Source organism: Anthonomus grandis, chromosome 1 (assembly GCF_022605725.1).
Source record: "Anthonomus grandis grandis chromosome 1, icAntGran1.3, whole genome shotgun sequence".
Taxonomy (NCBI): domain Eukaryota; kingdom Metazoa; phylum Arthropoda; class Insecta; order Coleoptera; family Curculionidae; genus Anthonomus; species Anthonomus grandis.
The window spans coordinates 679,669-695,862 of NC_065546.1; the positions used below are offsets into that span (position 1 = coordinate 679,669).

Consider the following 16,194-nt stretch of genomic DNA (forward strand, 5'->3'; position numbering starts at 1 on the left):
TGGAAATAATTTAAGGAAATTGTTAGGCTACATGTAGTGGCAATATCGCAGTAAAAATAATGTTTTAGAAACATAGATTTTTAACGCGGAAAGATTACAAAAAGATAAAGGTGTTGCCGCCACCTCCATCTTAAATACGCCATAACCATGATACAACGATGTACCTACTTTTTGTGCCATATCTATCACATCCTGTATACTGGAGAGAACCTTGAACTGGCTTCATTTTATCAAATAAAAAACAGTATTGCTTAAATAAATAATGTAGAAACCCGATAATAACAGATGACGGATACTTGGGTGGCCTACATTTACATAAATGTAAAAAGCTCCAATGTTATCTATATTTATTTTTTCTGTACACAAATTTTTACGCAACGATTGTATCATCTACACCCAATTTGTACCTTTTATATTTAGCATATTTTATTTATAAACAGATATGGAAACATGTATAACGAAATTAATAAAATCTTAGTTTATCCGCGTCGCGCCTACGTGTTACAAAACTAAAACTCGAAAATCAATATCTGGATGTGGCAAACGACCCCTTCCCTTTTCTCCGCTGACAAATCAAAAGCGTGAAACTGTACGGAATGTCTTTTATTGTATCGATAAAACGTTGTCTTTAGTTTAGGCCTTAAGGGTGAATTTGGTGATACAGTTTCGTAGGAAAAACTAGGTAAGATTTTTTTTCTATTCAAAAATCTCACTTACACGTGTATATTTATAGCCTACACTTAAATAGAACGATACAAATAATCCGTAAAACTCGGGTCGAAAGCCCAGAAAAACATGTTGTTGTTTTAGAGCCAGGAAGTCTAGCTTTACTATTGAATTTTCTTATTAGTCAGGGCGCACATGGCATAATCATTACTATATCCAATCATTTCAATACGATTGTGTGTATACAAAGGCTGTGTGAGAGAAACAGAATGTATGTGTTAATATATTTATGCCAAAAGACAAAGATAGAAACATAATTCTGATAAATAAATATGTGCTTCTACACCAATAAACGAGTATTATAATATACGGGTATAAAATTGAAGTAAGGTAAAAGTGACTATCATGATTTTAGCAGGGAATTATTAAAATTTGGTCTTTGATGTATATTAAATGCATTTTTAATTGTGGTCGATACGAACGACACCCATTATACAAGACAATTGACTTTAAAAAATTAGAACAATTTTACATGTATTCACTAAAATTGTTTTCAATTCTTAAGGTAACGGAGTATATCCTTCTGGGACCCGGACATGTTTTTGTTAAGTTATGGTTGTGAGGCTTTTAAATATAATAAAAAATACATAAATAAACATTGTTTACTAATAACTTTTTTTATTTTTTTCCTTACTTTGACAGATACATGACGTCCATTAAAATGGACATTGGGTCTTAACCTAAACAAAAATTCCTAATTTATAATTTTTTTTTTCAATAACATTTCAGTCTAAACTCTAAACCTATGAAAACGCAGAAAATAAATGTAAACTTAAATTTATTTGCTATGGAACTCCATAAAACAGTTTCTGTTGCCAGTAATGCACAAAAATGTGTTGCATTGCAACGAAGTAGGGATGGCTGTCTAATACCCGAACTGATCCGAATAACTGATCACTGATCCCTGGCGTCAGACTCGTGGAACTGATCCGCATCGAAATATAAAACAGTTCCGACTAAATCCGCTTTAAAAGTAAAAGTTAAAAGTAAAATTCGAATGAACTGATTCCAATTTTGAATTTGTTTGATGGTGGATGGTGGTACTACACACTAGAAATCGTAACTGATTTTTTTGTACCTATAAAAAGTATTAGGTATTTATTTTAATAGTTCGATTTTACTATTTGATTTTTATTGTATGGGTGTAAATAGGTGGTGTATAACGTATAACAGTATTTAAGTGGGTATACATACGCGTTTTTTTTTATGATTGTGCAAAGAAGATGAGTTACTTAGCGGCTTAGCGCGTTCACATTTAAATGAAATGAAATAGACCGCATTACAAAAATTAAATAAAACGTTAAAAAAAATATACGTACCCACAAATTTGTATTTTTATAACTTATATAAATACTCTTTTTCAAATGAAACCACAGAAATAACAAAAATTTTAATTTAAATTATATTTTGCTTAAAAAAAAACATAAACCCGACACTTCTAATTTCTCAGTTTCAATCAGTCTTAAATATAGGAACATATAAATATGTAACATGTAACTTAAAAAAATATGACAAACATGCAGATAAAGAAATAAAATATAACAAAAAATACATAAATCCTCAAAAATAAATATAGAACAAAAAAAATAAATTCTTTTTTATATAACTTATTGAAATTGTTATAAATGAACAACTTCAATAGAGATGCTGAAAGCCGTAAAGAGTACAGATAAGCTCTAACGAAAAAAATCTAAACATTACTCTTTAAATTGTTAATGCTTTGAAATCAACAAACAAATTATTACTGCTTAAAACGTAACTTGTGTGTATTGAGAAATAAAAGCATACTTAATTTGTCGTGGGACATCCGCGCGCGTCGATCATTAATTAAATATTGAGCTTTCGAAAACAATTTTTCGCAAGGCACAAAGGAACCAAGAGCGCAACATTTTTGTTTAAAAAGTTGACTTAAGCTAGGATATTTATAATAATTCTTTTGCCACCATTCAAATGGATTGCCTTGGCGAGGTAACATTTCATCTTCAAAGTACCGTAGAATGGGGCTATTTGAGAATTTTTTTGAGGTTTTTGAGCGATATCTATAAGACAAAAGTAAGCTTGATCAATTTTGTAATGGCGTTGGAAAGACCTATGATAGAGGTATCTATTTCTTGTATTTGACTAACGGCTTCCTCTTCTGGGAGCCGTAAAAAAATTTTTTTAGGGCCTTCTCAAATTGCTCCATAGGGTGGGGCTTTTTGAGAATATGGCTTAAAATTGCATAAATCATCATTTATCCACTGAAGGGGATATTTGGAAAACAAACAAACATTTTTAAAAAAATAAAAAACATGTTAACATATAAAAAAAATATACAAAACAAAAAATATTTCTTGCAACATTGCAAATTACAATTAAAATATGTAAACAAAAAAACATAAAGTAGATAACTCTAAAAAATGATCAAACAAAAAAAAAACAACTTAAAAATAACTCTGGTTTGAAGGTAACAAAGGTTTCTTAAAGGTTACAAACAGTGGTAACTATATGTTTATTTTATGTTTAGTTCTGAAAGATTATCCGAAAAGGTAAAAAAGTGCCTGGTCCCTGAACCTTCAATTTTAGGAGGGCTAAGTATCATGATAATCATTTCGGTTGTTACCTCGTCTTCATTTAACTTAGGAGGAGATAAAAATCTTTCCGTTTTGGAGGATTTTTTTAAAAACGATGTTTTGAAAACCCGTTCCCCGTTTAGCAGGGTAACGGATTTTATTTGTCCTATATAACATTGGCTTGAAATTGTTGCCGTGTATCGAACAACTACCCAATCATTGACCTTAAGATTACTAAAGTTTATAAGAGGATGGTCATCATCGTCACTTATTTCTTGCTGATTTTCATCATCATGTTCTTCTGGTTGGATTTCTTTATCAGGTTTTTTCAAATTAAAACAGGGAAGGTCTTCATCGTCAATATTTTGTAGCTGGTCTTCTTCATCATCTGATGATTCGCATGAATTTATTTCAGAAACATTTCTACTAGTAGACGGGTACAAATCAGATGTAGAAACACTTTTTCCTGCTTCTACAGTAAGCTTCTTGCGACGCGGTGCTTTACGCTGCTCACAACTACCCATACGCATTTCTTTTAGGACATCCAAAACTGAGCTTGAAATGCTTGAATCTAAAATATTAGAATCTGTACCTGTGGTGGACGATGCAGGTAATCTTTCCTTTGGTTGCGCAGGATTTAGGGGGTGCAATCCAGTTTTGGCAAATCCGGAGATTAAATTTTGCCTTCCTTTGCCATTCTCTTCAATCTTGTTATGGAGCTGTGCAAGCAATCTAGGGAATACATCTTTTGAGAGTGTAGTCATTTTCCGCCCTTGGCCTTTCTTCCACGTTGTCAGAATTTCGCGCCAATATTTCTTAAGTGGAGAATAAAATGCGACGTCTAATGGCTGCATGACATGGGTCGCATTGCTTGGCAAACAAATAAATGCAATATCCATTTTCTCGCACGTTTTAAGGACGTCTTCGGAAAAGTGAGAAGATAAGTTGTCCCCAATGAGAGACTAAAATGAAAATTAAATATGGGTAAAATGACTTAAACCTCTCTGTTATACCTACTCACCTTTTTTCCAGGTTTATTTTTAAAAAATGGAACTACCACAGTAAAAACCAATTTCGAAAACAAGCGGAATCGAACCACCCGCTTTTAGACCTATTATATCTGGCACCTTTAGGGCCTCCCTCAGTCCATGAGTCCCAAAGATGCTCACCTTTATACACTACATAAACTGGTAATATCTGGCCATCAGCAGTACCAGCATACATTAAGCTTATGGCTGTTTTTGTCGAATTTATCACTCTTTCTGGGTACCTTGATCCTCTTTTATAAATATATTTCTTAGTGCCTGGGTTGTCGGTAAGGTTTGTTTCATCATAATTTATCATTAAACTAGGATTTACCGCTAATAAAGTATCTCGGGCATTATCAAAAAAATTATCGATAACTTCTGGTGAAAGTGAAGCTCTTTTAGTTGAAATATTGGATGATAGACGGTTTGATATGAGCTTTTCGTGTCGTTTAAGAAAAGCTAATGCCCAATCTCTACCAGGAAAGTTATCCTTCAAACGAACCTCCTGTACACCTTTTTTATCCAGGTAATTCTTCGCAAAAAGTCTTAGATCCAATATGTCAAAGGGAAATCCCCAAGCTGCCACAATATTTAGGTATTTCACAAACTGTTCCTCTTCTTCCTTGGAAAATATCGAAGGTCTTCCCGGTTTTTCAAATATATTGGTCCCCCTAGCACGTCTGCTTATGGTGGCGATGGGCACTTTGAAATGCTCGGAGGCCTTAGCCAAAGTTAACCGCCCTTTTTTTACTTCTTCTATTGCTCTGGCTAAGGCTTTCTCTGAGTAATGCCCATATGGCACGTAATTTTTGCCATTTCTGACATGGCTAAATGTTTTTTTATAAGTGCGCACCATTATCTCATACCACTCTAAAAAAGCCAATTTCATTTGAAAGCAATTTCTAACAATTTTCAAATAGCCCCCATGCCTTCTCAAATAGCCCCCAGTCACTTCTCAAATTACCCCACTCCAGAAAATATTGAATAAAAAAAAACAAAAGAGTCCTAAAATGTTTATGTTACCAATACACCTTCCTAAAACCCCATACTTTTATTTGGATTAAGTGCCAATATCATACAATTAATCAGTTTAGATTTACAGAGTAAAGTTAACCACTTACCGTTCTTTCACCAAAAAACACGTGTTTTTCCTAATATTTTTACGCGCCAAAATAAAACAGCTACCTTTCGTCGATCTGCGCTCGAGTACGCGGTTGCATGTGTACTAATGGCCTTGTGCGGCGTTTGCGTATTGTTATTAACTCTGTGGGCGTTGTTGCCGCTTTTAACATTTTTCGGATGAATTCTCAAATTACCCCTGATTTCCAGAATAGCCCCATTCTACGGTATCTTTCAACCTCCGTTATAGCTCTGCTTGAAGCAGTAAATACTACATTTAGGTTTATGACTAGGAACTCTCTCGTCAAGGCAATGCCATAAGGTTAGGCTTTTTAGCGGTACATCAATTTCAACATTATTAAGAATTACTGTATTCAATATTTCCTACGCGTTGTCTCAAACAATCTTCCAAACATTCCACAACCGTAATTGTTTCGACCGTAAGTCCCGCATGTTTTAATTTTTCGCAGACATTGAGAAGTCCACGTCATATGGAATGTTGAATTCCACCTTGTAGCTACCTCTTGTACAAGTTTTTTGGGTTGATTCAAAATTGCCGTTGAAAATTTTCTAATTTCGAATTTGCCAACGTGCTTCTCCGAAAGTAAGAAACTATGTCTTTTACCTTCTGTATTAAAGGTTGCTGAAGTTATAACGCATCTTGAACTATTAAATTTAATATATGTGCAAAGCATCCAAACCATTTCAAGCGTAGTTTCTTTAAAACGGCATTTTTTATATTGCTGGCATTATCTGACACAATTAGAATAACCTTTTTTTTCAATCCCCATTCTTTAAGAACTCTTTTTATTCGTGCCGCTAAATTTGCGGGTGTGTGACTTTCTTCCATTTTTTCACAACTTAATAAAACAGAATTCATGATAAAATTTTCGTCAATTTAATGGCCAGTTATTGCCATATAACTTTTATTTTTCACAGATGTCCAGCGATCTGTTGTTAAACAAATATTCACAACTTTTTTTATTTCTTCCTTAGCTTCTTGTAAGCATTTTTCATATTCCAATGGAATCATTGAAGCCGATATGGTATGACGATTCGGCAAAACATATGAAGGACTAAGTTTATTTATAAAAGATTTGAACCCCCTATCTTCCACAATACTAAAGGGTTGGTAGTCATAAATAAATAAACCCAAAATCTCCTTATCTAGTTTTAATTTTAAACTAGAAGTAATTTTTTTGTTAAAAAATTTTTCATTGAACCTTGATATAAAGATGAGGATGTGCTAGGCACAGAGATCATTTTACTGGTGGATGTTGTATTGGTGGAAGATACAAGGCTAGTAGATGTAGAAGTGCTGCTGCCACTTACCTCAACATTAATCTGATTTTTGTCCTGACTTGTTGTTGCAACGGTAGCTAATGCCTGACTATTATTTACTTCAGTCTCACTAGAACCGTCCTTTGCATTTAAATCTTCATCCTCCAAACCAAAATTACCATGCTGTTCGACATGTATTGAAGAATTCTAGCAACCAAAATCCACCTTAATATCTGGGTGCTTTTTTTTTAAGTGCTTTTTCATATTAGAAACAGAATACTTATATCACATGTTTTGTTTAGATACATCACATTTTTATCATTGTCCACTATTAAAAAATATAACCATATCGCACTTCTCTTTGACATGATATCACAGCAAATAAATAAACTATTTTTTTTACAGCAAAGACAAAATATATAATAATTTGCGAGATCAGCGGATGATAAATTAAACGCGTAAACGCGTTCGCACACCCACAAGTAGATGTCCCTATCATATTTTATTTTCTTATAAAGTCTAATAAAAAATAAAATGTAATTTCAACGGTTTACTTTTTTGTTATGAATATTTTAAAAACATTCTTTAACACTGATATTTTTTAAAAGTTGTTAGTAGTTACATAAAAAAAAGAATTATATCACATTCAAGGAAATTAAGGTATGAGAAAATGATTTTTGAAAATCAAGAAAATCATAATAATATTAAATAAAAAATAATCAAGAAATAGCAGTATTTCCGATTTCGAAATAAAGTAGTATTTAGTTCCATTTCTACATAGGTTAACTCTTAGAGAAGCAAACAATAAAAGTTACAATAATAACATGTGCTCTGGAACTGATACCAGCACTGATCCAGGGATCAGTTATTTATTACTTCAAGATCAGTTCGTAACTGATCCCGAAAAATTTCGGGATCAGCCATCACTACAACGAAGGCATTCATAACTTTCAGTTCTGTCTATATGTTTCTCCGTATCTTCAAACACTCTGTCTGACGGCCTTGTCCCTGTGCGGATATTTGAATTGCCGAGTATTACAATCTCTCTTCTCTGACTGACTTTCGTAACTTCTTGATGTGGCGGCTTAACGAAGCAAGGCAGCAGCTTCGTCTGTAATCCTAGATAGGAGCCCTTACAGGGTGCTTTCACCCGGGCCAGATGATAGATAAACCTACCAAAACTATTTAAAACTTTACAAAGATTTTATTAATTTAATTTTGCTTTATCCGATGGAGAGTTCAAGAAAGTATACGATATCATTTTACAAGCGGGTTTTTAACACCTAACACCTAGACAAAAAAATTAAATAAATCTCTGCTTTGGACGCAAATTGCGGAAATCTCCAAAACATACTTTGGTTGATGTAGAAAATGTTAATGTAGGAAATGGTTCTGTGTTGCTATGTAAACATTTTTTGATGTGCTTTTCATAGTTCTGGAAGTGTCCGATACTAATTGAAGATATAGTTTATAATTTCTGTGCTTTTTAGGATCTGATAATGGTTTCGAAGAACTCGTCCATCTTTTCTCAAAGAGACCGGCTTACATTAAATAGTAATGACTCTAATTTGAGACCTGTGACTTAGTTTGTTTCATTACTATCCAATAATGGCTAGTAAAAAAGCCAGCCTGCATAATACACCTGATTCAAGATATTTTGCATTTTATTAGGACGAATTACAACCTTGGTGTACTTCAATTTTTTCTTAAATATACTTTTTGTAAGTATTCTTAATATTTAGATAATAAAACGTAATCAAAAAATATCCATAAAGTGCCGAAAGTAACAACACAAAAGGACGTGATTTCATCGCGTCAGCTTATCTAAAGCAATCACATTAATTTCATTTATTTAAAAAAAAATAAATGAAATCCTAATATTGCACACAAAAAAACCAATAATAAACTATAAACTTAAATTTGTATTTATTTATTAAACAAAAAAAAACCATATAAGTGATGCAATCATAAAACGTGTATGGTTCTAGATTGTTGATATTTTTTATTACCTCAGCATCGGTGGTAGAACATATAGATATGTATATAATTTGTTTGGTATCAGTGCAAAATCGAGTCAAGTATTAACACAAAAAAATACGGTTTTTAAAATACATTTAGGCCATGTATGAGTGGTTTTTTGTATGTTTGTGTAGTAGTGTATAAAATTTCGCCATTTATTTTACATTTTTGTTGGATTTATTGAAAAACATTTCAAAAAATATATATCTCATGTAAGTTATTAGGTATCCTTATTACTTACACTACAGTATAAATTAATACAAAATTAAATGAAATTCGTTTTCCTTGGCCAGAGTTATATTTGGTACATTTTATTTCTGATACAAACATAAAAAAGTAAAGTGAATGTGAGTATTGCAAGAATAACGACTGAATTTGTAAATCCTGAGTTAATAAATTTTGAATCTTCTAAAATACTATTAGTAATCTAATATATTATAAATAATTGCGATTTAAGACTTCAGATGAACAATTATACAGCCTATATAGATTTATAATATATAACCTTTAACATTTTCAAATAAAATGCAAATATAGATATTAAAACGCTGCAATTTTAATAGAAAAACAATTAAAATTTCGGATAAACCAAACATGCAAATATCTTTTATGTGAGACCTTTTTAAATAATTACGCATATACATAAAAATAACTATAAATATCACCTCTACAGTCAGTCAAAATGAAACTCGTACACCTAAGGTTTCTTTTACATTCTGTACAAATAACGTGCAAAATATTTCCAACTGTACAGGGTGTTTCTTAACCTATACGCATAAACTTGGGAAATTATTGCTGACGGCAAATAATGACTAATAGTGAAAAAAAATTTAGTAAAATAGTTTTAGTTACGGAGATAAACGACTTATTAATTAAAATTTAAAAAAAAACATAAATTTTCGAAATAAATGTTTATTTAACTATTATAGTAACTGTTCGAAGTTATTTCCATGACTTTCAATACATAATTGAGCACGCCTAATCCAAGAGTTGCAGACAACATAGACCAGGCGAATTAGACTTTAACAGTGCACAAATTGCTATTCGGAAACTGACTGTTGGAGTTGGTAGAGGGGTTCATAACGAGTGAAAAAAACGAAAATCCAACAATGGGGTAGTAGGGGGTTGTTTTGGGGGGGGGGGGGGTGAAAAGGGGTGGAAAAATATTCTTTTGCAATTTCCGGCGAAAGTTGACGTCCAATTGAAAAATGTTCAATAGAAAAGTTGTAGATCATAAGAAAATCTATAATTTTTGTAGAGGTCACTTTTGAACATAACCTCAAAATAGCCAAGATACATGCGAAAAACCGTTTTTTTTTTTCGTTTTTTCAATTTTTAATTTTTTATTTTCACAAAAATAGTTCAATCTTTGTAAAAATTTGTGAAAATATACCTTTGTAGGTCTTAAATAACCTCAATTTTTTTCAGATCGAAATATTAAAAACTTTCGGAGATATGCGTTTTTTTCGGAAAAAACCATTTTTTTTTAAAATGAAAATTGTACTTCAGAAAATCATGGTACAGAGTTCATCCGGGGCTCATTTTTTCTGTTGCTCATCTCATACGCATGGTGACAGTTTATTGAATCAGTTCCAATAACTCCAGAATATATCGACGTGATCTTAATTAATTAAGAACATTGTTCGAGATTCACCGTTAGTTTTATTTTTGCAATAACAATGATGCATATCACTTTCATTGAATGTATAAACGTAATTTTTCCTGTAGAATTAAATTATGTAATTATTTTTTTTAATTTTATAAAAATTCAAACAAATTATTAAGAATAACTGTAAAATTTTTTTTTGAAAAACACTTCATATATTAAAGCAATTATCTGGTTACAAAATTGATTTTTTTTACATTTTTTTTTTTCTTAATACATATTTATAATATTGCCTATTTCATAAACTTAATAAACACACAAGTCCAATATATGAATAAACTTCTAAGCAATGCTTATATTAGCATTGGTACCGAAGTTACATTTAAAAGAAATATGTTATTGTAACAATGTGGCCATAGAATTACATATTAGTAACTTTGTTAATAGTGTAAGGATTGCTTAACCATTCTAATAAATTTATAATAAGAAACTTCTTGTTTTATTTCATAAGACAGATCATTATAGGTTTGTGTCGCTGCGTTGATTGGGTTTCTAAGGGCAATGTTTGTCACTACTTAGTCGAATATTGTTGTTTCTATAGATTATGTGCATGTATTTCACTAGAATAAACAATAGTGTAATTTGATTTTTGTAGCTTATTAATTATTTTAAATATTAATTTTGCTTGTTCTATTTTAAGTATGTGACTAATTGAGTGGATTTTCAATATTTCAAATATGTCCCCCGCATGCATAAAATAATCAAGATTAAATAAAATCTTGAGTACTTTACTCTGCAAAATTTCAACTCTTTGAAAATTGTACTTACAACAGGTTCCCCACACTGGAATTAGGTACCGCAAGTTTGAAAGAAAGTAAGCATTATATATTTTATATTTAGCTGCGTTACTTAAGAAGTGCATACATTTATAAAATGCTCCTGTAAAGGGAATTATCTTACTTTTTAAGTAGTCAATATGAGCGTTCCAATTAAGATTCTCATCCAGTGTAAGTCCCAAATATTTTATATTATTTACATTTTCTAAAGTCGCACCATTTAGACATATTCTAACTTGATTTATTGTCTTATTTTTCTGTTTAGATAGGATATATTTGGTTTTGTCCAAATTTATTTTAAGATTATTTTGTAGTAACCATTGACTATATTTAGTTAGATCATCATTTACCCTATTAACCAATCTATCACAATCATTATCCGAATACAATAATACAGTATCGTCAGCAAATGTATAATATTGGGCGTCTAACCCTGCTACCCGTAAACTCAGAACATACAGTGAGTACAGTAATGGTCCCAACACTGACCCCTGAGGGACACCACAGTTAAATGTTAAGATATTACTTTCTTTATTATTTACATGTACATATTGTCTTCTATTAAGTAAGTATGACCCAATCAAGGACAGTGCAGATCCCCGAAAGCCCATTTCTTCCAGCTTGTTTAATAATATGTCATGATTAACTACGTCAAATGCCATTCTTAAATCGACAAAAACTGCTATGACAATTTTGCCTTGATCTAAATTAGCTGACACATAGTTAAGGAGATCTATAGTAGCACTTAAAGTGCTGCTGTTTTTAAGAAACCCATATTGGTATAAATCGTATGAGATATATTTTTCTATAAATGACATCATCCGCCTCTTAATCACTGTTTCAATAATTTTTGAAAAGACACTTGTTATAGATATAGGCCTGTAGTTATTTAATTGGGTTTTAGGACCAGATTTATGAATTGGACATACTTTAGATATTTTGAGGTCAGGAGGAAATTCGCCTATGCTGAATGCATTATTTATAAGTATGACTAGTATATTTAATATGTACTCTTTTATATTAGTTAGATCAAGTATTGTAATTTTATCATGGCCCGGAGCCGCATTTCGTTTTAGGCTTAATATTATGTTGCTTATTTCATCACTGTCTGTCGGCTCAAAAAATATGCTATATACAAAATATATGCTAATTTACAATGTTAAAAACGATTTTTGACTTTTTTGCATGTTTTTTTTGTTAAAATTGACAAATTAATGATTTTTGCAAAAAATGTTTTAAGCAAAAGTTTTTGCAAAGACAATTTGATTTTAAATAATTTTTGTTTCTTGTATTTTTTTCGAAAAACAATTATTTTCTATGAAAATCGAGAAAATACGTAAGAATGTGATTCTATTTACACGGTGTACAAAGCCCAACTGTGCCCAATTAAGTTTCCGGTAAAATAATGATACATAGTTTCTTTTGTATTTTTTTCCGTAGAATCGAATGGTATAATCTGTTTTTTGATTTTTTAACTAATTTAAATAAATAATTAACAATTTCTAAAAATTTTATTGCTGTAAAAATCATTTTTGATTTTTTTTGCATTTTTCGACGTTTTTTCAAATGGGAAGTATATAGTTTCTTTATTTCATAAAAAAGTACATGTGAAAATAAAAAAAATGAGCCCCGGATGAACCTGTACCATGATTTTCTGAAGTACAATTTTCATTTAAAAAAAAACGGTTTTTCCGAAAAAAACGCATATCTCCGAAAGTTTTTAATATTTCGATCTGAAAAAAATTGAGTTTATTTAAGACCTACAAAGGTATATTTTCACAAAGATTGAACTATTTTTGTGAAAATAAAAAATTAAAATTGAAAAAACGAAAAAAAAAACGGTTTTTCGCATTTATCTTGGCTATTTTGAGGTTATGTTCAAAAGTGACCTCTACAAAAATTATAGATTTTCTTATGACCTACAACTTTTCTATTGAACATTTTTCAATTGGACGTCAACTTTCGCCGGACATTGCAAAAGAATATTTTTCCACCCCTTTTCACCTCCCCCCCCCCCCTACCCCAAAACAACGCCCTACTACCCCATTGTTGGATTTTCGTTTTTTTCACTCGTTATGAACTCCTCTACTAACTCCAACAGTCAGTTTCCGTATAGCAATTTGTGCATTTTTTGATTAAATTTGAGCTAATTCGCCTGGTCTAGCAATAAACAATGTGAAAAAATAATTTACACAACAAATACTGCAATAAAAATTACAACATTACAACATATATTATGTATTTATATTTTTACATGGTATATTATGTAATTACATTTTACATAATTTCATATGTAAAATTACAGTACAGATGGTGTGAAATCACTAACAACAAAACTACTAGCGCCCCCGTGATAAACCTGCCAACTTCGCCATATTGTTTTACTTTATTTCTCGTTCAGTCTTTCGTCCATCAACTGGCATTATTATTTATTCTCCCATTTTTCTTTAGTTTAGTGTGTCGTGTTGTGCCATAATATACATTGAAGCGTAGTAACGGGTGTGACAGGTAAACCTGCAGTTTAAGGTGAGTAAAATATTCTTTCTTATAATGATGCAATGCAAAATTTGTGCATTTAAGTGTTGCACGAACAGAAAGTGTTGTTTGCATCATGGATGCAATATGATATTTAAAACATATATTGGCTTTAAGCAGCATTGCATATTTACAGACAACATCCTTTAAATCAAAATCAAATAGTTAATAAAATGCAAGAAGTTATATGTTGTCCTTTAAAATCTTGCAACTATTTCACTACAAATATAAAAGAAATTTTCATGCATGGATATAAACATATAAAAAATGGATTATCAATTTATTGTCCTTTAAGAGATATTTGTAATTATGATTTTGAATTTAAGAACATTAATAGCATGAGATCCCATGCATGTAGAAAACATTATGAGCTTCATTCTGGTAAAGTTATTGAGAACACTGCTTTATCTTTAAATGACCTAAACATTGAATTGGAACAAGAAAATATAGTTACTACAAAAAAAAATAATTTAATTGAAAATTCTAATAATTTGTCTAACAAGGATGAACTGAAGGAATTAGGATTAAAAATATTATCGAATATGTACCTTAGATTGGAATCCAAATATTTTTTATGTGACAAAACCCTTAACACAATGATAGAAGGTTTTTCTGATTTAGACAAGTTACCCTGCATTTTTGAAATTAATGATAAGCATTTTTTATTGTTCTGTTTTGTTTTAATGTGCATAAATCTTTTTTAGATTCAAATGAACAGCTTTCATACACGTATTTTGTATACTGCGAAAAGGAATCGCTGAATCTCGACACATATGAGACCTTTGAAGATTCTTTTAAAGTGTGCATGGCTATTTACTTTATTTATAATTTGCAGTATCCAAAAGAAATAACGACGGTGTTGGAATTTATACAAAGAATGTTTTTAAAAGTTCATCCAGATTTTCGGATCAAAATCTAAAAAAATTAACCCCACAAAGAGGACAGTTTTTAATTTTATAAACAAATTTAAAAAATTTTCTATAACTAAATAGTAACATCTTCGTATGATGTACTATTTTTCTTCATTATAGAATAAATATTTAGTATTAGGTCAGAAAGTTTAGCATTTTTAGTTCCTATTTCTTATGATTAAGAATATATCATCAAGACATGTTGTTTCTTATTATATGTTAATATAATTACATGTATGTTAACGTTTTCGTTTTGCAATATAGTTTATGTTATGTTTAGGTATCAAAAGGTTTGTTATACACTTGAGACATAATTAAGTCATCAGGATATTTACCAGGTCGTTTCTTAAATCAGAGCTCTGGCATATTTTAAAATGATTGACATCTATAAGAAGTGTTTCGAGAAAACTGTGCAAATAAAAATATATAATTTACAAGTCATCTAATTTTTAGTACTCTAAATATATTTTAAGTCAGTGATATATTAGAAAAAATATATTTTCATTTTCAATACTTTTTGAAAATCCTCATATGTATGACAATAATTTTAAAATGTGCTTTTTTATATTCTTACATAAGTTATTGGTTCATTTGTATATACTTATCTCCAAACAGAACTTCGCATTAAGAAAAGACCACCTCGTATCTATTATTTAAATTTTATATTATAACGGTTTTTGAAGTACACATAGTTAAAAAAAGACCTTTGAAAATTTTTTGATATGTCTAATGTTATGTGAATGTCCCTTTTAGAAATACACTTATTTTGTTAAATATTTTACAGTATTTTATTTATATTGTCATATTATTATAATTCGTATGTAATTTTATATTACTTAACGAAAAATTTTCAAAAAAATACATTTACTATTTAATTTTACCTGGAAAACTACGTAAATTTACATAAATAAGCCTTGTGTAAATTCACATAGGATACATATGATTTTTAATAAAGAAATTCGCATTTTAATATTTACTTTTACCTAGCCAGCTAGGTAAATTTACATAAATTTATTACGTAATTTATATCGTAAGTTTACTTTAGAAACGTACATAATCTATTCTGTAAATTTCTGCATAAAGGTTAGTGTATAATCACATCGAAAAATTACATTGTTTATTGTGTACCCATTTAATATTTACATATGGAATGTAATTTTACACAATATATTGTGGTAACAAAATTGCCAGCGTAATGTTATGTAAATTTACAATGTGCGTTTTACCAGTGTAATCCAGGTTGTAGTCGAATTTCCTCGGCGGCAGCAAATATTCGATTTCTTAATTCTTGTTCATTGTCAACTTCGGTTACATACACCAGAGATTTTAGGTGGCCCCAAAAATAAAAGTCAAGCGGATTAATGTCGGGTGATCGAGGCCATCCAATTGGACCACTTCGGCCTATCCATCGTTTGGGGCACATTCGATCCAAATGCCGTCGCACTGGTCGCGCAAAATGTGGTGGAGCACCATCGTGAAGAAACCACAAATTCTGCCTAATGTGAAGAGGGACTTCTTCAAGGATTACCGGCAAATTTTGTCGCAAGAATTGTAAATAAAGAGCACCAGTTAGACGATTAT

General features: G+C 30.8%; 1 protein-coding gene across 4 annotated transcripts in view; it reads left to right on the forward strand.

Moving 5' to 3' along the window:
* Window positions 1–335: 335 nt before the first annotated feature.
* LOC126737543 (organic cation transporter protein-like) overlaps window positions 336–16,194 on the forward strand; it is a 54,621-nt gene continuing 38,762 nt past the window's right edge. For 2 of the 4 annotated variants that reach the window (XM_050442841.1, XM_050445029.1), the window contains exon 1: window positions 336–682. The gene's annotated coding sequence lies outside the window, so the exon portion shown is untranslated. Of the gene's footprint in view, window positions 683–1,718; window positions 1,821–8,780; window positions 8,938–16,194 lie in introns of those variants that run through there. The other 2 variants (XM_050444293.1, XM_050443561.1) reach the window with 2 other exon arrangements.